The following is a 21,624-nucleotide window of genomic DNA, read 5'->3' as shown; positions in this document are numbered from 1 at the left end:
GTGCTATACAGTAGGTTCTTATTAGTTATTTATTTTATACACAGCATCAATAGTGTATATATGTCAATTCCAATCTCCCAATTCATCCCATATCCTCCTTTCCCCCTTGGTCTCCATACATTTGTTCTCTACATCTGTGTCTCTATTTCTGCTTTGTAAATAAGTTTGTGTATACTTCTGCCCTTTTGAATTCTTCTGTCTGGTCTGAGAATTAAGTTACAGGAGAAAAACGAACAGATATTTAATAGCATGTAGGAGAGATTTTCAGGAGAAAATCAAACAAATATTTAATATTGTGTGTGTGGATCACAATAAACTGTGGAAAATTCTTCAAGAGATGGGAATGCCAGACCACCTGACCTGCCTCTTGAGAAACCTGTATGCAGGTCAGGAAGCAACAGTTAGAACTGGACATGAAACAACAGACTGGTTCCGAATAGGAAAAGGAGTATGTCAAGGCTGTATATTGTCACCCTGCTTATTTAACTTATATGCAGAGTACATCATGAGAAATGCTGGGCTGGAAGAAGCATAAGCTGGAATCAAGAGAAATATCAGTAACCTCAGATATGCAGATGACACCACTCTTATGGCAGAAAGTGAAGAGGAACTAAAAAGCCTCTTGATGAAAGTGAAAGTGGAGAGTGAAAAAGTTGGCTTAAAGCTCAACATTCAGAAAACAAAGATCATGGCATCCGGTCCCATCACTTCATGGGAAATAGATGGGGAGACAGTGGAAACAGTGTCAGACTTAATTTTTTTGGGCTCCAAAATCACTGCAGATGGTGACTGCAGCCATGAAATTAAAAGACGCTTATTCCTTGGAAGGAAAGTTATGACCAACCTAGATAACATATTCAAAAGCAGAGACATTACTTTGCCAACAAAGGCCCGTCTAGTCAAGGCTATGGTTTTTCCTGTGGTCATGTATGGATGTGAGAGTTGGACTGTGAAGAAAACTGAGTGCCGAAGAATTGATGCTTTTGAACTGTGGTGTTGGAGAAGACTCTTGAGAGTCCCTTGGACTGCAAGGAGATCCAACCAGTCCATTCTGAAGGAGATCAGCCCTGGGATTTCTTTGGAAGGAATGATGCTAAAGCTGAAACTCCAGTACTTTGGCCACCTCATGTGAAGAGTTGACTCATGGGAAAAGACTCTGATACTGGGAGGGATTGGGGGCAGGAAGAGAAGGGGATGACAGAAGATAAGATGGCTGGATGGCATCACTGACTCAATGGATGTGAGTCTGAGTGAACGGGAGTTGGTGATGGACAGGGAGGCCTGGCATGCTGCGATTCATGGAGTCTCAAAGAGTCGGACACGACTGAGCGACTGAACTGAACTGAACTGATGGGAGCAAAATATGCTCCCCCAAACTGTGTCTCTTTAACATGAGAGTTAATTTAGGCTGATTATTTTCAAGGCTCAAAAGACTCAGGAAGACACTTTGATCTCTCCGATAACTGCCTAAAGGATATAGATGGAGGATCTGTTCCAGCTAGGGAGCTCTCACTATAGGTAACTATGCTAGGAATTATGTGTGTAAATGAGGAGGAACCTAGCAAAGTCTTTGTTAAAATTTCTTTGTGTCCCTTTGTCTCTGCATGTTCCAGTAAGTATTTCTTTAACAAACATTTGCTTTTCCCTCATTTGAACATCTACTGAGTATGGAGAGAATGTGAAAATGAATGAGACATACCTTTTACCAATTTTTGCTGCTTAAATGGAACATATACAATCCTTTAGTAAAAACTAAAACAAAATCCTAGAGCCCAGATTGGAAAGGATATTACTTGACTATCTGGTCAAAAGTTTGTGTTTTAATGTGGATATATTAAAGGTATTTAAATAGGAGAGTGTTGTCTGAAATAAAAAAGCACTATGTGAGATTGTGAATTTCAGTTTTATTCAGGGGTCTTACTGAGAAATATAGCCTGGAAGACAGTCTCTTAGATAGCTCTGAGGAACTGTTCTAAAGAGGTAAGGGAGGAACTAGGAAATAGAGCCGTTTTTGCTGGAAAAAATGTAGTTGAACATCAAAAGATTACTATTAATCATTAAAACAGACATCTCCAGTTAATGATTTTAGTGCCTTTCTATGTCCGGTAAGATGCAACAATCTGAGGTCATTGAAATTCTTTCTTAGCTATGCATCTTAAGTATCTAGGGGCCCTGTAACCAAAGCACAGAAAGCTTCCTATTTTTTCATCCTGCTGCTGCTGCTGCTGCTGCTAAGTCACTTCAGTCGTGTCCCCTCAGAGTGCAATCTGTGTTGGTCGGTGACTGCAGTGGGTTATGAAAAACCCCTTTGTATAAGGAGATGATGAGGACATTCTTTGTTCTTTTTGTTTAGAGCTTGTTATCTTTTGGTCATAAATTCTACTAAGGTTTGGTAGACATTTTATGATTGGTTTGTCCCACAATATGATAAAGAATCTGCCTTCAGGAAACCTGGGTTCGATCCCTAGGTCGGGAAGATTCCCTGGAGAAGGGAACAGCTAACCACTCCAGTATTCTTGCTTGGAGAATCCCATGAACAGAGGAGACTGGCAGGCTATAGTTCATGGGATCATAAAAAGTCAGACACAACTGAACAACTTTCACTCTGAAGGCTCATTCCTAGTTCAGGTGATGATTTTGTCAATAGGCTATTCATGTACTATATCTAGATTGTGTGTGTGTGTGTTCAGATGCTCAGTCATATCCAACTCTTTGTGACCCCATGAACCATAGCCTACCACGCTTCTCTGTTCATGGAATTTCTCAGGCAAGAATACTGGAGTGGGTTGCCATTTCCTTCTCCAGGGGATCTTCCTGATCCAGGGATCGAACCTGTATCTCCTGTGCCTCCTGCATTGCAGGAGGGTTCTTTACCTGCTGAGCCATTGGGAAAGCCCCTATATCTAGATTAGGCTTTGTTAATAACTTGTAAATTCTCTGGATCATATGTCTTCAGTTCAGTCGCTCAGTCATGTCTGACTCTTTGTGACTCCATGAACCGCAGCACAACAGGCCTCCCTGTCCATCACCAACTCCCAGAGTCCACCCAAACCCATGCATTGAGTCGGTGATGCCATCCAACCATCTCATCCTCTGTTGTTCCTTCTCCTCCTGCCCTCAATCTTTCCCAGCATCAGAGTCTTTTCCAATGAGTCAGCTCTTCACATCAGGTGTCCAAAGTATTGGAGTTTCAGCTTCAGCATCAGTCCTTTCAATGAACACCCAGGACTGGTCTCCTTTAGGATGGACTGGTTGGATCTCCTTGCAGTTGAAGGGACTCTCAAGAGTCTTCTCCAACATCACAGTTCAAAAGCATCAATTCTTTGGCACTCAGTTTTCTTTATAGTCCAACTCTCACATCCATACATGACCACTGGAAAAATCATATGTCTTACTAGTTTATATGATCCAGAAAATGTTTTCCTTATTGCTTCTTCCTGTATCTAGAGTTACATCATAGAATTTATTTTCTTTTTCTTTTTCACTGCACTGCATGGCATGTGGAAGCTTAGTTTCCTAACCAGAGATTGAACTTCTTCCTGCAGTAGAAGCACGGAGCCTTAACCACTCTACTGCCCGGGGAAGTCCCCAGTACAATTAATTTTATGTAGAGCTATATTTTGGAGAAGGCACTGGCATCCCACTCCAGTGTTCTTGCCTGGAGAATCCCAGGGATGGGGGAGCCTGGTGGGCTGCCGTCTATGGGGTCGCACAGAGTCAGACACGACTGAAGCGACTTAGCAGTAGCAGTAGCAGAGCTATATATGTGATCAATTGCCTTAAAATATTTAGTGATCATTAATTTTGTCAGAGTCTTAGTTAACACATGCAAAAAAATGACAATCTTATAAAATAGATAGGATTATGAGTAATACAGCTAATAGCATTAATAAGGTCTTAAGTAGGGATTTAAGCCATGAGCTTCCAGAATTAAACAAATTTTTTAGAAGATGACCAATATTAGGAAGTACATCACTTAAGGCAGAAATCTGATTTTTCATATGGGTCATAAAATGTTTTATATTAGAAGATTCATCTGATATAAAAACACAGCATTCAGTTTGAATTATGGTACAGGTGTCTCATTGAGATGCTAGAAGGATATTGAGGGCTGTATGATCTTGTAAGACCACTTTTATTGTCAAAGTGACCTCAGAATTCAGTAGGCTGATAGCCTGATCACTATTTAAGGCCTGTTGGGTGAATTTTGTAAAGGCTTCAATGTGGGCAATTACATCTTCCAATCTTACTGAAGGCACAAAAACAGGTGCTAAGTGGCCATATCAATGGTATGACTTAATGGTATATTTCCCAGTATGTATTCAGTGACTTCAGTCATGTCTGACTCTTTGTGATCCCATGGACTGTAGCCCACCAGTCTCCTCTGTCCATGGCATTCTCCAGGCAAGAATACTGGAGTGGTTAGCCATTCCCTTCTCCAGGGGATCTTCCCAACCTAGGGATCTAACCCACATCTCCTGTGTCCTCTGCACTGGCAAGCAGATTCTTTACCACTACACCAGAGTTATATCTAAGTTAGCACTCTTGTGGCCTTGAGACAAAAGGAATCCTAGGGTATATTTTCCTTTCCATCTTGGAGAAAGCTAGGGCCACAGATTGATGCTGAAAGCCATTGAGTTCCATTGCTGCTACTGCTGCTGCTAAGTCGCTTCAGTCGTGTCCGACTCTGTGCGACCCCAGAGATGGCAGCCCACCAGGTTCCCCCGTCCCTGGGATTCTCCAGGCAAGAACACTGGAGTGGGTTGCTATTTCCTTCTCCAATACATGAAAGTGAAAAGTGAAAGTGAAGTTGCTCAGTCGTGTCCGACTCTTCGCGACCCCATGGACTGCAGCCTACCAGGCTCCTCCGTCCTTGGGATTTTCCAGGCAGGAGTACTGGAGGGGGGTGCCATTGCCTTCTCCATGAGTTCCATTAGGTGTGACCTAGTATATTTCTGGTTGCCAGACCCAGTTTGTTCCATATCAGTCTCTCTCTTTAGGGGAAACATGTTGGCATTTTTCATAAGGCACACGGCCTAGTTTTCTAGTTTTATTATGCTGGGTATCTCAGTATGATTGAATTGTTCCCAACATAGGGGAACCTTAAACTTAACTGACTATAGCTTGGTGTTAGCCATATAAATCCATCCCATAACTGAGGGTGGGTCCCTCCTGATAATTGGTTAGTTATACTCTTTGACTGAAATTAGCTGGTTGTTCTGATTGAGCTTGAATAACTTGAAAGAAAATTATTATTTATGGACATGGTCAGAGCAAGTATGGTTGATTGGACAAATGAGGGAATCCCATTTAGCAATATCAATAGCAGCCTGAACAAAACTACAATTTCTTTCTTCTAAAATAAATTTTCTAAGGGTCATCCAATCAGAGCTTTGTCAATAAAAAAATCCACCAGGGTAAACCAGAAGTACTGGATGCAAGTAATTAACTACAAACCTGACATTTGAATTGATTTCTCAAATTTGCATGGGATTGTATTCATGATAGAAAAACATTTTTATTCATATGCAGAAGTCCATGAAATAACGAAAACATTCTGAATAATTACTGGTCATGTCTGGCATCTTGGGATAGCTGTCTCCTTCTAATATCATCTTCTTCTCATACTGATGTTGATGTCATTTCTCCTCTGAGTATTAAGATGAGTTCAAGATCAGCAGTTCTCTACGTAGAGCAGTCCAATGTAGGAGTCCTTTTTAAGTGAAGAATATGAATTTGTGAGTTAATTCCCTTCAGTTTTGTTACTCATGAGCTAGTTAAGAGTACCTGATAAGGAGTCAACTGTCTGTTAATAGTTGGAAGACAGTCCTTTAAGTGATGCTTTTTCCAGTGCACATAATCTCCTGGTTTCAGGTCATGGAGCATCTGATCTTCATTCAAAAATATATTAGTGTGATAAGCTTCAGGAAGAAGCTTAGGGTATCTTTTAATAATTCAATTAAACTTTATAATAATGCAACATAGTAACAAGGAGCCATCTATTAATAGAAAGTGAAGCTTAGAATAAATACAAAATCTCACATTTTTCTCTCTTAAATTACCACCTTCATTTCTACCAAATATAGCCAATTTAAGACTCTTTTGTTTGCAAAATAATTCTAGCTTTTAATAAACTTGGCCTGATGATATATGTAAGTGTAAGTGATCATATAGGCTCTTTTATTTATTTTTGTTTGTGTTTTGCTTTTTGTTTTGTTTTTGACAGAGTCTTAACCACTGGACTGTGATGGAAGTCTCAATATAGGCTCTTTTAAATTGACTTTGCTGGAACTTTTCATAAGATATTTCAGACTGAACTTTTAAAAGATCTCTCAAGGCATGGAGAAGCACGTTAAGGACTTGTCATCAGATTTCACCTACAATATCCACAGATTTGTGATCAGTTCCTCTCTTCTTGGGGTTCTCAAACTATTCTGAGGTTTCTGTACTTGCCAGAAAGTGACCTTCATTATTTACTTCAATCATTACGTAATTTATCACTCAGGTTCTGGGAACCCTGTAAGCAAGGTACCAGGTTGTTTTTCCAAGGGCCTTTATGGCTTCATAAAGTTTAGGCGGTAGAGTACAACTGCAATGCAGGAGACCTGGGTTTGAGCCCTGGGTAGGGAAGATCCCCTGAAGAAGGGAATGGCAACCCATTCCAGTATTCTTGCCTGGAGAATCTCATGGTCAGAGGAGCCTGGTGGGTCACAAAGTCAGACATGACTGAGCAACTAACACACATGAAGTCCACCTTGGTTCTTTAAAGCTTTCTGGTCTTATCTGATTCTATGTGCATTGTCAAAAATGACATTCCAGTCAAAATCATGGTAATACGACCAGAATTTCTAATTATGCCCTGTCACAAGAAAAACAGATTCTCATTAAACTTATGCAAATAATTATATTGTCATGAAAATAAGAATCTCACTAAGAATTTCTAGATTCTGGAGGAATCAGAGAGAAAAGATAAATGTTTTAGTTCTGCTCACAGAGGTATAATTTATCAAATTGCTATAAACCATAATTAGCTTAAGGAGAAAGATTTCCTTGTATCTGGAAAACAAATATTAAAGCCAGTAATATTTTAAGAAAAAAGTCATAAAAATTATCATTTGGCCCTATGTAACTAATTCTTGTTGATCTTGATCTTCTGTTAACAGTTTTATGAAGTCATCAGGTTTTCTATTAGAATTCTTTATTACTCAGTTCATTGGTATGATCTGAAAGGTATCAGAAACCTGTGCTTGTCAAAAAGTTCTTTCTATGGTTCTTCTTGAAGATGAGGGTTTTTTGTAAAAGCATCATAGTAAAAGAGTAACTGTCTACAATTGATATGAGACTCAAAAAGTCACAGTTAAAGGCCTGATTACAATGTAATTGTCAAAGACTTTTGGTTATTTTGGTAACATACATTATTGAAATATTAACTAGAATTATGATTGATAACATTATACCAGTATATATTCAATTATTAGAAATTCCATATAGTTTCTATAACATTTATATTAATGACATTTACTCATACAACATAACCTAAGATGGTTTGTCATGACTCATTTGACAATGTTTCCCATGTAATTTAACATATTAAATAAGCCTAATTAGGTTAATATCTGTCTGGGATGTTCCAGGGCCTTCTGAAACATGCCAAAGTTAGCTACAGGTCAAAAGAACTTAATTTATTTAATTTAAGGATATTTATCAGATATCAAATAGTTATAAAACACTTGATCAAACAGGATCATAGGTCACTGTGAAACAATACGTATTCATTCAGCCTAGTGACAATAAAAGATTTCAAAGGCACATACAGAGAGTTGCAAAAGATTACCTAAAAGATAAACAGATTTTATAACCTGTTCTCAAAAGCGGATCACTAAGACAACATTGTAAATCAACTATACTTCAATAAAAAGTAAAAAAACAAAACAAAACAAAAAAACCCAATAGTCCAAGAATACTTTGTCCTCTTAACAGAGAGAAAACCAAATTCTAATTTGGTTTTAATTTCCTTTAATATTACCTTTACCTTTAATATTAAAATTCATTCCCAGCTATGCCAGTTCTAATCACATGTAAAACTCCTATCTCAGGGTTTCTTTTCCACAAAACATCTACAGATTCTCTCTTCACCTTCAGAGCCCTTCCTTTTCTTTTTTTTAACCTCTTTTTAGAATAAAATTATTATCTTCCCTTAACAAATGCACTTCTATTCCTTATACCTTCTTTCTTTTGCATACAATGATTTTTCCCTATTTTTAGTAGTTTTAATTTCATATTTTAATTAGAATTCTTAACCTTTAAAAATCTTAACTTCTAATAAAAACCAGGAAGTAAACAACTATAAACTACCCTTTATATTAGCATTTTGTAGAATGACAATCTTATAAATACTATTTATAGTTTCTAGAAACGTGTGCTTTTTTATAGTAAATGTCTTATTGTGGCACCAAACATATTTATTATTAATAGTCCTAGAAATTTTTAGTTTTCCTGTCAAAAGAAGCCTATTTTCAGTAATGTTTCAGTATCTTATTTTGTTTGGTAATGATCTAGATGTTCAGTAAACTTCCATCATTTGTGGGGTTTTAGTTCCCCAACCTGGAATTGAATCCATGTCCCCTGAATTGGAAGATGTATTCTTAACCACTGTACCACCAGGGAAGTTCCAGGGCTTTAGACTCTTTCCAACAGAATATTTCCCTTGTGAACTGTGGAAACATGCAGAGGAAAGGATGTACCTAGAAATGTAAAAATAAAAAATTTTTTGCATTAAAAAATTATTTTATATTGGAGTATAATTGATATACAGTATTGTGTTAGTTTCAGGTGTACAGCAAGGTGTCTTATTTATACACATCTGTACTCTTTTTCAGATTCTTTTCCCATATAGGTTATTATAGAGTATTGAGTAGAGTTCCCTGTGCTATACAGTAAATCCTTGTTGAAATGTAAGAGTTGAAAGCTTTGGAGTTTCTTTATATGTGTTTAAACTTGGTTCTTAATTAGCTTCTCCCCTAATTTGGGCTTTATCAGAGTTGAGGGGAGAATGGTGCTCAGGCACTGGTGGTCTCCGAGGCTGGTAAAGTGCCAGACTCAGGTATTATCAAAATTTAATCATCACATGTAATGAGTTAAAAATGTCTGCCTCCATAGGTGTGTTTGGTAGGTAGAAGGACTGAAAAGGCAACTTGCATTACTGGTAATTCTTCTGAAGCCAAAAGTAACTCTTCTTTAGTCAATAATAATAGCAAAACCAATAATAATTATTAATGAAAGTACCAGTAGCAATAAAAATCCATGATAAATAATAAAAAGATATACATAATGAAAAGAACTCATTGCATACCAAGAACTATGCCATGTTGCCTAAACTCCTTTGATATTTTAAAACACACTAGGGCCTGTTTAACAGACATTTAACAGACAAGAAATCTAAGGTTATGTGGGTTAAGAATCCTGCTTGCCATGCTTGAGGCCACACTGTCAGGAGTGGCAGCTAAAAGCAGATCCTAGTGAATCCACATCATGTTTTTACACACACTAGAAACCCTCTTCTACACCTACATACTCCATTAAAGAAGCTGGTGCAGAAGAAATATTTGTGTGCCTCTGGAAAGTAGGTTATGCCTTAAACATGTGAGCAAGTCATTCCTTTTTTGTATTAGAAGGGATTAAAGAAGAAATTCGGAGAAGGCAATGGCACCCCACTCCAGTACTCTTGCCTGGAAAATCCCATGGACAGAGGAGCCTGGTAGGCTGCAGTCCATGGGGTTACACAGAGTCGGACACGACTGAGCGGCTTCACATTCACTTTTCACTTTCATGCATTGGAGAAGGAAATGGCAACCCACTCCAGTGTTCTTGCCTGGTGAATCCCAGGGATGGTGGAGCCTGGTGGGCTGCCATCTATGGGGTCACACAGAGTTGGACACGACTGAAGTGACTTGGCAGCAGTAGCAGCAGCAAAGAGGAAATTGCTGAAGAACAGTATGTTGAGTTGCAGGTTGGAATTTGAGCACTCAAGGAAGTTATGAAACACTACATTGTCCATTCAGTTCATACAGAGACTGTGGCAATTAAGAATCTTAAAATCCTGTAAGTCATCTGGTGAACTGTACATTAAGACTTTTAACAAACACTGACTGCTAATACAATGTGTCACTCAGTTGCTTCTGACTCTTTGCGACCCCATGGACTGTAGCCCACCAGGCTCCTCTGTCCATGGAATTTTCCAGGCAAGAATACTGGAATGGGTTGCCACTTCCTACTCCAGGGGACCTTTCTAACTCAAGGATTGAACCCAGTTCTCCTATGTCTCCTGCACTGTGGGCAGATTCTCTACCACTGCACCACTTGGAAAGCCCTAATACATTGTTTACCAAAGGACATTTTTTTTTCTAAAGTTCACAGGAAAGACCCAATGTTTAAAAACATTTAAAAATATAGGTTTTAATATTAAACTGTGAAACATGCTCATGATAAACTTTGGTAAAAGAAAAGCATATACCCTGAAAAACCATAATTCAAAAAGACACATGTACCCCAATGTTCATTGCAGCACTATTTACAATAACCAGGACGTGGAAGCAACCAAATGTCCGTTGACAGATGAGTGGATAAAGAGGATGTGGTACACATACACAATTACTCAGCCACAAAAAGGAATGAAATTTGGTCATTTGTAGCGATGTGGATGGACCTGGAGTCTGTCATAGGTAGTAAAGTAAGTCAGAAAGAAAAGAATAAATATTGCATATTAGTGCATATATGTGGAGTATAGAAAAATGGTAAAGATGAACCTATTTGCAGGGAAGGAATAGAGATGCAGATGTAGAGAATGGACATGTGGAAGTGGGGGAAAGGGGATGGTGGGTTGAACTGGGAGATTAGGGTCGACATATATACTTCCATGTGTAAAATAGGTAGCAAGTAGGAAGTTACGGTATAACCCAGAGAGCTCAGTTCGGTGCTCTGTGATGACCTAGAGGGATGGGATGGTAGGGGGTCCAAAAGGGAGGAGATACATGTATACATATGACTGATTTACTTCTTTGTATAGCAGAAACTAACACAACATTGTAAATCAATTACACTCCAATAAAATACATAGAAGGAGTGAAAAGAGTAAGAAATAGAGTGAACAGTGTACAAATATATATACTCAGTTGTTAATGAAAATAATCAATAAGCAATAAGAATAAAAAAGAAAAAAGCAGTATAAAAGGAAATTTTGTTGTTAGAAAAGATCTCCTTCTTAAGCCTTCGTGGGTCATATAGCTTCTATGTATTTGTTCTGACACAGGCTTTTGGAGACATATGATCCAATTCCCCTATTTTTCTTTGTGATAGCCCATCATGTAACTAGGTTGTCATATCCAGTTACGCTCTCCTACCCTCCTGCCAGGCTGGATCTTCTTTCTACAGTCTAAGTGTGGTAATAAAGAAAATGTGTTGAGTTGAGCATTTTGGCTTTAAAGGAACAGGGACCCACTCAAGAGAAAAGGTCATTCATTAGAAGAGATTCAAATTGATGCTAGAAAGCTATCAGAAGCTGCAATTGCTTTAGGGGTCCGATTCTCTTTCCCCTCTTGTGGGTCACAGGTTGCCATCCTTTAAGGCAATTCTTGCTTCCTCTCTGCTCGATTCTTTTCTCTCAATAGCAACTTCTCTATCTTTTACTTTCTCAAAGTTTCTGCTTTCTTATAATTTCACCTTGCCATAACCCCTCTTGACTCAAAGCAGTCTTTAGGCTTCAGCATCTACTATCTCCTACTTCGTTTTCTTGCATTAACACTTTTTGTTTCTAAAATGCAAATTCTGACCTAGCTCAGTGTGTGTGTGTGTGTTTGTGTACATACCAGGCTATGCTGCTGCTGCTGCTGCTAAGTCGCTTCAGTTGTGTCCGACTCCGTGCGACCCCATAGATGGCAACCCACCAGGCTCCCCCATCCCTGGGATTCTCCAGGCAAGAACACTGGAGTGGGTTGCCATTTCTTTCTCCAATGCATGAAAGTGAAAAGTGAAAGTGAAGTCACTCGGTAGTGTCCAACTCTTTGCGACCCCATGGACTGCAGCCTATCAGGCTCCTCCGTCCATGGGATTCTCCAGACAAGAGTACTGGAGTGGGGTGCCATTGCCTTCTCCAACATACCAGGCTATACTATAGCTCATAATCCTCAATCCAGCTTGTAGCTTTCTCCTTTGGAGCTAGGTGCTCGGTCCCTGGATAAACCCATTAGAGCCTCTGTATTTGGGCCTTGTGGTAAACTTCATGGCTATCTGGCAAACAAGGGCTATGGGAGAGGCAGCTTCCTTCCGTCAGCAAGGAAGGCATCCTGAGGGTCAGCCTATCCAGCGGAATCATAACCCTTACATTGCCTTAAAGATATTTATGGAGAAGGCAATTGCACCCCACTCCAGTATTCGTGCCTGGAAAATCCCATGGATGGAGGAGCCTGGTGGGCTGCAGTCCATGGGGTTGCTGAGGGTCGGACACAACTGAGTAACTTCACTTTCAGTTTTCACTTTCATGCATTGGAGAAGGAAATGGCAACACACTCCAGTGTTCTTGCCTGGAGAATCCCAGGGATGGGGGAGCCTGGTGGGCCGCCATCTATGGGGTCACACAGAGTCAGACACGACCAAAGTGACTTAGCAAAAAAAAAAGATGTTTAAGTACAAAATGTCCTCATGTAATCCACATTATTCATGTAATACTCACCAATACAGCAAGGCTCTACTTTCCCCATTTTAGAGAATAAAAAGCAGCAAAAATGAAGTATCAGGCCCCAAGCCATCATTATTAACAAGAGTTGTCTAGCATTATGGTCTGTTTGATCTTAAGACAAGTGTTCTGTCTTCTATATCAGAGGTTCTCAAACTTTGACATACATCAGAATTTTGACATACATCAGACTTTGTCTCAAAGTCTGACATACATCAGAATTCCTTGGAGGGCTTGTTAAACTCCACATTGTTGGGCTATAGCCCCAAAGTTTCTAATGCAGTTGGTTTAACAGTGAGTCAGAGAATTGGTTGACAGGTTTCTAGGAGAGGCCCTTGATATTAATCTGAGGTATACTTTCAGAATCGCTGTTGTATACAAGTGACTTTATCTGAGTCTCCCATTGATAAGCAGTTGTATCAATGCTTATTGATACAAGGGACCAGGTGACAGGAGAATGTAATTGTATTTATCTTCATAGTTATCTGGAACCTCATAATGTTTTGATTTTCCTGGAAGAGGTTGGGAATAAATCCAATCATTTACAAGGCTGGATCAGGGCCGTGGGTACCTCCTTGAATATCATTGTGATTTGACAGATCTGATCAAACACCTACAGCTATGTAGCTCACACATTTGAGGATGGTCAAACAGCCACATGATAAGCCCTGAGTTTGGCTCAGTGGGTAGCAGGGGAAGAGTTAGAGTAAGATGCAGATGATCTGGATTCTAATCCTAATTAACAGCTCATGGTATGACATTGGGACCATTTCAAATAAACTCAAACCTGTAAATTTTTCTGTGTAATAGAAATATTAATACTTGCCAAATTCCTATATTTCGTGGATATTACATGAAATTATGTATTTGTTTCAAATATATATGCTTTAGAGTTTACAAAAAGTACTTTGTAATCTATAAAACCTAATCCATGATACTGATTATGAGGATGGTGATGATAGTGTTGGCCTTTGAGAGCATCTACTCTGTTCTATTAATAGAGGTGTTGAGTACAAGTTAGAGATAAAAAGGAAATTCAGACTTCACACCTACTGGGAGGGCTACTTTTTTAAAAAAAGGAATAAAATAACAAGTATTGGCCAGGATGTGGAAGGATTGGTACCCTTGCTCATTACTGATGGAAGTGTAAAAGGGTGCAGGCTCTGTGGAAGATAGTGTGAAGTCTCTTCAAAATAATTAAGCCTAGAATTACTATATGATACAGCAACTTTACTTCTGGGTAATACTCAAAAGAAGGCACAGGAAGCTTGGATCAGTGCTCTATGGTAACTTAGATGGGTGGGATGAGGGGTAGGAAAGAGGCTCAAGAGGGAGGGGATATATGTATTGTTGTTTAATCACTCAGTTGTGTCTGACTCTTTGGAACCCCATGGGTTGAAGCACACCAGGCTTCCTTGTCCTTCACCATCTCCCAGAGTTTGCTCAAACTCATGTCCATTGAGTCCATGATGCTATCCAACCATTCATCCTCTGGTGCCCCTTTCTCCTCCTGCCTCAATCTTTTCCAGCATCAAAGTATTTTCCAATGAGTTGGCTCTGCATCAGATGGCCAAAGTATTGGAGCTTCAGCTTCAGTGTCAGTCTTTCCAGTGAATATTCAGGATTGATTTCCTTTAGGATTGACTGGTTTGATCTCCTTGCTGTCCAAGGGACTCTCAAGTCTTCTCCAGCACCACAGTTCAAAAGCATCAATTCTTTGGCCCTCAAACTTCTTTATGGTCCAACTCTTACATCTGTACATGACCACTGTAAAAATCATAGCTTGGACTATATGGACTTTGGTCAGCAAAATAATGTCTCTGCTTTTTTAATATGCTTTCTAGGTTTGTCATAGCTTTTCTTCCAAGGAGCAAGCATCTTTTAATTTTATGTCGGTGGTCACTGTCTGCCATGATTTAAGAGCCCAAGAAAATAGAGTGTGTCACTGTTTCCATTGTTTTCCCATCTATTTGCCATGAAGTGATGGGACCGGATGCCATGATCTTAGTTTTTTGAATGCTGAGTTTTAAGCCAGCTTTTTCACTCTCCTCTTTCACCTTCATCAAGAAGCTCTTTAGTTACCCTTCCCTTTCTGCCATAAGGGTGGTGTCATTTGCACACCTAATGTTATTAATATTTCTCCTGGCTATCTTGATTCCAGCTTGATTTATGTATACATATGGCTGCTTCACTTCATTGTACAGCAGAAACTAACACAACATTGTAAAGCAATTATACTCTAATAAAAGAAAAAGAACTGAAAGTGAGGGCTCAGATGTACATACACCTAATACATATTTGCATTATGAATCATAGCAGCATTATTTACAGTAGCAAAAAGATGAAAAGAACCTAAATGTCCATTGAAAAGTGAATGAATAAGAAGAAGGTAGTATGTATATTCAACAGAATATTATTTGGCCTTAAAGAGGAAGGAAATTCTAATAATTCTAATGTATTAGAATTCATAGATAAAACATGAATGAACCTTGAAGGCATTATGCTAAGTGAAATAAACCAGTCACAAAAAGATATGTATTCTATGATGCCATTTGCATGAACCTAGAGTGTCAGATCACCCCACTTCAGTACTCTTGCCTGGAAAATTCCATAGACGGAGGAGCCTGGTAGGCTGCAGTCCATGGGGTCGCTAAGAGTCGGACACGACTGAGTGACTTTACTTTCACTTTTCACTTTCATGCATTGGAGAAGGAAATGGCGACCCACACCAGTGTTCTTGCCTGGAGAATCCTAGGGACGGGGCAGCCTGGTGGTCTGCTGTCTATGGGGTCACACAGAGTCGGACACGACTGAGGTGACTTAGCAGCAGCAGCGGCAGAGTGTCAGATACACAGATACTCAGATACGCAGATGACACCACTCTTATGGCAGAAAGCAAAGAAGAACTAACGGGCCTCTTGATGAAAGTGAAAGAGGAGAGTGAAAAATTTGGCTTAAAACTCAACATTCAGAAAACTAAGATCATGGCATCTGGTCCCATCACTTCATGACAAGTAGATGGGGAAACAATAGAAACAGTGAGAAACTTTATTTTGGGGGGCTCCAAAATCGCTGCAGATGGTGACTGCAGCCATGAAATTAAAAAACGCTTGCTCCTTCGAAGAAAAGCCATGATCAACCTAGACAGCATATTAAGAAGTGAGGTATTACTTTGCCAACAAAGATCCATCTAGTCAAAGCTATGGTTTTTCCAGTAGTCATGTATGGATGTGAGAGTTGGACTATAAAGAAAGGTGAGCACTGAACAATTGAGGCTTTTGAACTGTGGTGCTGGAGAAGACTCTTGAGAGTCCCTTGGACTGCAAGGAGATCTAACCAGTCCATCCTAAAGGAAATCAGTCCTGAATATTCATTGGAAGGACTGAAGCTGAATGTGAAACTCCAATACTTTGGCCACCTGATGCGAAGAACTGACTCATTTGAAAAGACGCTGATGCTGGGAAAGATTGAAGGCAGGAGGAGAAGGGGTTGACAGAGGATGAGATGGTTGGATGGCATTACTGACTTGTTGAACATGAGTTTGAGTAAACTCAGGGAGTTGGTGATGGACAGGGAAGCCTGGCGTGCTGCAGTCCATGGGGTCGCAAAGAGTTGGACATGACTGAGTCACTAAAGTGAACTGAACTTAGAGTAGTCAAATTCATAGAGTCAGGAAGTAGCATAGTGTTTGTAACGGGCTGGGTCGGGGGACAAGCAATTGGGGAATTACTGCGTGGGAACAAGTTTCAGTTTGGGAAGATTAAAAAGTTCTGGAATGGATGGTGATGATATTTACCCAGCAGTCTATGTGTACTTAATGCCACTGAACTATATACTTAAAAATGATAAATTTTATGTTATGTATATATTGCCACAAGGAAATTTGAGTAGTTGGTAAATTCTGAGCAACTGTGAGTGTTTAGGGACTAGCCTGGCTGCTCTTGTCGAATTAGGAAAAATTTTTTCTAGAAATCCTATAGGCATGTCAGCCTTGCTGTCTGAAATAGCAAGTCTCACTGGGGAAGATTTGAGCAGGGCAGCTGATCTTGGAGGAAGTAACTAGAAAAAAAGCTGATAGGAACTTAGAAATCAGCAGTTACTTGTCACAAGGCTTCAGTGGCTTTTGGCTCTCTGCCTTCTTAGACACCACTCACTCTTTTGAGAGACCTCCAATCTTCTTGATTCCCAAGGAACAGTTCAGGAGTGCTGGGTCAGGGTAGGCAGGTACCATTGTAGATATGTAGACTGTTAGAGCTGGAAGGAGACTTGGGATCATCAAACTCAGAACACTTCATTTAAAACCTTCTGCTCAGAAAGAATGCCTTGGCAAAGTTTACCCAGCCACTGTGAAGCAGAGTAGGGATTAGAAGGCATATGCAAAAGAGACACTGATGTATAGAACAGTCTTATGGACTCTGTGGGAGAGGGAGAGGGTGGGAAGATTTGGGAGAATGGCATTGAAACATGTAAAATATCATGTATGAAACGAGTTGCCAGTCCAGGTTCGATGCACGATACTGGATGCTTGGGGCTAGTGCACTGGTATGACCCAGAGGGATGGAATGGGGAGGGAGGAGGGAGGAGGGTTCAGGATGGGGAACACATGTATACCTGTGGTGGATTCATTTTGATATTTGGCAAAACTAATACAATTTGTAAAGTTTAAGAATAAAATAAAATTAAAAAAAAAAAAAGAAGGCATATGCCCTGTTTCCTGAGTTCTTTCTACGTCAGAATGCCTCATGAGTGCACAATACCTAAAGCATCCAATTCCTGACTCAGAGGAATACTAAGATAGAAATCATGAACATTTTTCCTGTAGTGCTGTGTATTCTTATGCTTTCTCTAACCACCAGCACAAATTCACCCCACCCCACTGCAGGTCACATTGTTGCTAGAGTCAATTTTCTACAAACATGGTTCTCATCATACCATTTACATCTAAATCCTTGCCCCTTATTTCCTCTAGGAAAACTATGTGAATTTCCTATTAAGACATTCAAAATTCAAAATCTGGCCCTTAATAATTAAACATCAATGTATTCTCATATTGGAAATACATACAACTGAAAAAAGAATGATGGAGAAATGCTGCATATTTAGAAAAAAGTTCTAGGTTATATTGCTACAAGTAGAGGAAAAAAGAGATGCATATCATCATTTGGGTGTGAAATAAAGGTTATAAAAGTGTTTATTTATATTCCTCTTAATTACAAAAATAAATGCTCAAAGGATAAATAAGACATATATTCATATTATCCAAACCATGAATACATGATGAATTTTTGAAAATCAAATCTGATCCTTGACTAGCTCTCTTTCTCTTATTAGCTACCAAAATCTTGAACTCCTATAATTTTTGAAATTTTAGTATTTGTAACAATCTCAAATCTCTCATAAATTCTCTCATAAAGAGTCCATTCCAATGCTTATCTTCTTCCCATTTTTAAACTTAGTTTCTATGGAATTTTTTATTGGAGTATAATCACTTTACAATGTTGTATTCGTTTCTGCTGCACAACAAAGTGAATCAGCTATAAGTATACATATATCCCCTCCTTCTTGAGCCTCCCTCCTGTCTGCCCCCTCCATGCCGCCCCTCTAGAGCCTCACAGAGTACTGAACTGGGCTCCTTGTTCTACATCACAGCTTCCCACTCACTGTCTATTTCACACATGGTGGTGTGTACATGTCAAGCTACTCTTTCAATCTGTCCCCCCTCTCCTTCCCCCACTGTGTCCACAAGTCTTTTCTCTCCATCTCTGTCTCTATTCCTGCCCTGCAAATAGTTTCATCAGTATCATTTTTCTAGATTCCATATATAGGAGTTAATATATGATATTTGTTTTTCTCTTTTTGACTTACCTCACTCTTTATGACAGACTCTAGGTTCACCCACATCACTACAAATGACCCAAATTAATTCCTTTTTATGGATGAATAATATTCCATTGTATATATGTACCACATCTTCTTTACCCATTCATCTATTGATAGACATTTAGGTTGCTTCCATGTGGCTATTGTAAATAGTGCTGCAATGTACATTGGGGGGAATTTTTTATATCTTGCATAGATACACCTCTTCTGTGAAACCTTTCTTGCCTCCCCAGATGGAATTTAGTGCCCCCTTCCCTGTGTACTTAGCCCTTCGGCATTCCCACTATTACTCTCCCTCTGTGTTCAAAAAGTTGGACATCTGCATACCGGATGGGGAGTTAATGATAGCAAGGACCACTGCCTCTGGTCCCTGGCACAGTGCTTGCCACAGTGCAGTGGCATGGCTTACTGCACTGGCTTTATCCGATGATTCTTTTGCAAAAGATTTTATTAAGCATGTATTTTGTCACATTAAAATTCTGTCTTTTAGTGCTTGCTTCGGCAGCACATATACTAAAATTGGAACGATACAGAGAAGATTAGCATGGCCCCTGCGCAAGGATGACACGCAAATTCGTGAAGCGTTCCATATTTTTAGGCAAAACACTCTCTGACATACATCACAGCAGGATCCTCTATGACCCACCTCCCAGAATATTGGAAATAAAAGCAAAAATAAACAAATGGGACCTAATTAACCTTAAAAGCTTCTGCACATCAAAGGAAACTATTAGCAAGGTGAAAAGACAGCCTTCAGAATGGGAGAAGATAATAGCAAATGAAGCAACTGAAAAACAACTAATCTCAAAAATATACAAGCAACTCCTACAGCTCAACTCCAGAAAAATAAATGACCCAATCAAAAAATGGGCCAAAGAACTAAACAGACATTTCTCCAAAGAAGACATACAGATGGCTAACAAACACATGAAAAGATGCTCAACATCACTCATTATCAGAGAAATGCAAATCAAAACCACTATGAGGTACCATTTCACACCAGTCAGAATGGCTGCGATCCAAAAGTCTACAAGTAATAAATGCTGGAGAGGGTGTGGAGAAAAGGGAACCCTCTTACACTGTTGGTGGGGATGCAAACTAGTACAGCCACTATGGAGAACAGTGTGGAGATTCCTTAAAAAACTGGAAATAGAACCGCCTTATGATCCAGCAATCCCACTGCTGGGCATACACACTGAGGAAACCAGAAGGGAAAGAGACATGTGTACCCCAATGTTCATCACAGCACTGTTTATAATAGCCAGGACATGGAAGCAACCTAGATGTCCATCAGCAGATGAATGGATAAGAAAGCTGCGGTACATAAACACAATGGAGTATTACTCAGCTATTAAAAAGAATACATTTGAATCAGTTCTAATGAGGTGGATGAAACTGGAGCCTATTATACAGAGTGAAGTAAGCCAGAAAGAGTATACTAATGCATATATATGGAATTTAGAAAGATGGTAACAATAACCCTGTGTACGAGACAGCAAAAGAGACACTGATATATAGAACAGTCTTATGGACTCTGTGGGAGAGGGAGAGGGTGGGAAGATTTGGGAGAATGGCATTGAAACATGTAAAATATCATGTATAAAACGAGTTGCCAGTCCAGGTTTGATGCACGATACTGGATGCTTGGGGCTAATGCACTGGGACGACCCAGAGGGATGGAATGGGGAGGGAGGAGGGAGGAGGGTTCAGGGTGGGGAACACATGTATACCTGTGGCGGATTCATTTTGATATTTGGCAAAACTAATACAATTATGTAAAGTTTAAAAATAAATAAAATTAAAAAAAAAGTCAGAGGGGGACTGAAAGTGAAGGGCTGGAAAAAGATTTTCCATGCAAATAGGGACCAAAAGAAAGCAGGAGTAGCAATACTCATATCAGATAAAATAGACTTTAAAACAAAGACTGTGAAAAGAGACAAAGATGGTCACTACATAATGATCAAAGGATCAATCCAAGAAGAAGATATAACAATTATAAATATATATGCACCCAACACGGGAGCACCGCAGTATGTAAGACAAATGCTAACAAGTATGAAAGAAGAAATTAACAATAACACAATAATAGTGGGAGACTTTAATACCCCACTCACACCTATGGATAGATCAACTAAACAGAAAATTAACAAGGAAACACAAACTTTAAACGATACAATAGACCAGTTAGACCTAATTGATATCTATAGGACATTTCATCCCAAAACAATGAATTTCACCTTCTTCTCAAGCGCACATGGAACCTTCTCCAGGATAGATCACATCCTGGGCCATAAAGCTAGCCTTGGTAAATTCAAAAAAGTAGAAATCATTCCAAGCATCTTTTCTGACCACAATGCAGTAAGATTAGATCTCAATTACAGGAGAAAAACTATTAAAAAATCCAACATATGGAGGCTGAACAACACGCTGCTGAATAACCAACAAATCACAGAAGAAATCAAAAAAGAAATCAAAATTTGCATAGAAACGAATGAAAATGAAAACACAACAACCCAAAACCTGTGGGACACGGTAAAAGCAGTCCTAAGGGGAAAGTTCATAGCAATACAGGCACACCTCAAGAAACAAGAAAAAAGTCAAATAAATAACCTAACTCTACACCTAAAGCAACTAGAAAAGGAAGAAATGAAGAACCCCAGGGTTAGTAGAAGGAAAGAAATCTTAAAAATTAGAGCAGAAATAAATGCAAAAGAAACAAAAGAGACCATAGCAAAAATCAACAAAACCAAAAGCTGGTTCTTTGAAAGGATAAATAAAATTGACAAACCATTAGCCAGACTCATCAAGAAACAAAGGGAGAAAAATCAAATCAATAAAATTAGAAATGAAAATGGAGAGATCACAACAGACAACACAGAAATACAAAGGATCATAAGAGACTACTATCAACAATTATATGCCAATAAAATGGACAACGTGGAAGAAATGGACAAATTCTTAGAAAAGTACAACTTTCCAAAACTGGACCAGGAAGAAATAGAAAATCTTAACAG

The 21,624-nt window shown here is 39.2% G+C and overlaps 1 non-coding gene across 1 annotated transcript; it reads left to right on the top strand.

The window, feature by feature from the left end:
* Window positions 1-19,099: 19,099 nt before the first annotated feature.
* On the top strand, window positions 19,100-19,206 carry LOC112587203. Its single transcript, XR_003111719.2, has one exon. It is a non-coding gene; the product is annotated as a U6 spliceosomal RNA (small nuclear RNA).
* Window positions 19,207-21,624: the final 2,418 nt, after the last annotated feature.

The sequence above is a fragment of the Bubalus bubalis genome, chromosome 9 (assembly GCF_019923935.1).
Source record: "Bubalus bubalis isolate 160015118507 breed Murrah chromosome 9, NDDB_SH_1, whole genome shotgun sequence".
Classification (NCBI taxonomy): domain Eukaryota; kingdom Metazoa; phylum Chordata; class Mammalia; order Artiodactyla; family Bovidae; genus Bubalus; species Bubalus bubalis.
The sequence above is the reverse complement of the archived record's forward strand: the minus strand, read 5'-3'. Positions and strand labels throughout refer to the sequence as shown.